Source organism: Myotis brandtii, unplaced genomic scaffold (genome assembly GCF_000412655.1).
Source record: "Myotis brandtii unplaced genomic scaffold, ASM41265v1 scaffold247, whole genome shotgun sequence".
NCBI classification, from domain to species: domain Eukaryota; kingdom Metazoa; phylum Chordata; class Mammalia; order Chiroptera; family Vespertilionidae; genus Myotis; species Myotis brandtii.
In genome coordinates, this window is record NW_005359352.1 from 1774091 (window position 1) to 1776113 (window position 2023).

Sequence of the window (2023 nt, forward strand, 5' to 3'; positions counted from 1 at the left end):
ACAGCGCGAGGTGGACCAGACAGCCCGGGAATCACAGCCGTAGACTTTGCAGCCCAAACTGCTCTCAGCGTGGCGGCCCAAAGCCGTGAAAAAGTGGGCGTTAGACGATGACCATGGGAGTCACTGGGAGGCCACACACACGGTCTATGCATGTGTTTATTTGAAATAAAACTCCATCGATGATCAAATAAACCCACGAATACGTTGTCCAGGTGAATATTTCAGTGGCCACCGAGAGAGACGGATCCAGGCTAAAACCACCTCACCTTCCCCGCCCCCCAGCAACATTATTTACAGCCACAGAGAAATCCACGCGACACCCACGTTTCCTGGCAGCACAGCGCCATCTAGTGGTGAGATGGCGACCACCAGGCGACGATTCCCAGGGGGAACAGGGAGGCCTTCGCACTGAGGTCCCCTCTTCGGTCCAGGAGGTGGGAAAGTGCGTCCCTGTCCGGACAAACGCACACGCCTCAGGGGACAGGTGCTCTCACGGCACCACGCGAGCTCCGCAGCCAACAGCCGCCTCCGGGAGCACTGGGTTTTGACTGGAACTGTCAGTGAATTATAATATCGGTTTTCTTTCGGTTCCACTATCGGGACTCTTTCATGGGAGCCATGAATGTTTTTCATCTAAAGAGAATTTCGACAAAATACAGCTTCATCCAGCAATGGCACGCAGGGATGGAAGACATAGTCTGACCCACTCAGGTCAGGGCGAGGCATTCCACACATGACATTCCACAGGAACAGCAAGCACATGTCCCATCAAGCCTAACCCTAACCCTAAACCTAACCCTCAACATAACCTCTACCCTAACCCTAACTACTATCTCCAACTCTAACCTCTAATGTTAACCCTACCCTCTAACCCTAACACCATCCTCTAACACTAACCCAAAACACTAACCCTAACACCAACCTCTAACCCTAAAAATAAACACTAACCCTACCCTCTAACCCTAACCCTAAACCTATCCTCTAACCCTAACCCTAACATTAACCTCAAATTCTAACCCTAACCCTAACAACAAACCCCGCCCCCCCAGCTGGAGCCCAGCCCCGCGAGGAGGTGCCAGCTGCGTGGCGGACACTTCAAGGCTTTCTAAGCAGGAGGAGGTGTCACCCCGCCCCCCCAGCTGGAGTCCAGCCCCTCGAGGAGGTGCCAGCTGCCTGGCGGACACTTCAAGGCTTTCTAAGCAGGAGGAGGTGACCAACCTCTAGCCCTAACCCTAAACACTAACCTTAACTCTAATGCTAACAACCTCTAACCCTAACCTCAAACTCTAACCCTAACCCTAACACCAACCTCTAACCCTAACCCTAAACCTAACCCTAAATTCTAACCCTAACCCTAAACAACAACCTCTAACCCTAACCCTAACCTCAACCTCTAACTCTAACCCTAGCCTGCAAGGACTTGGGTATAAAAGAGGGAAATGCCTCCAAGACAAACAGGAAAGAGAACGCGAGGCGCCCCAGGCCCCTCTGGGTCGGGGCTCAGATCTGTGTCCACGTCAACGTCGATGGAGAGAGGTCTGGGGGGCTCCGGGAGGACCTGCTTAGGGTTTAGAGCAGGGGTGGGCAAACTTTTTGACTCGAGGGCCACAATGGGTTCTTAAACTGGACCGGAGGGCCGAAACAAAAGCATGGATGGAGTGTTTGTGTGAACTAATATAAATTCAAAGTAAACATCATTACAAAAAAGGGTACGGTCTTTTTTTTTTTAGTTTTATTCGGGCTGGATCCGGCCCGCAGGCCGTAGTTTGCCCACGGCTGGTTTAGAGACTGAAGTCGGGGTTGGCCACACACGGGACTCAATCACTGAGGGGCCGAAAAGGCAACAGTAACCCAGACATTTAATGTCACTGACTGGTGGTCTGGTCCTGCCATTGACCGGGGGCTGGGGAGACGGGGAACAAGGCAAGAGCAGGCATTTGGGAGAATGGGTTTGGGAGTGTCTGTGGGTGTCCGGCCCCCTCCCCCCCCCACACCCCCTCCCCCCCGCCCCGAGGAGCAGTCT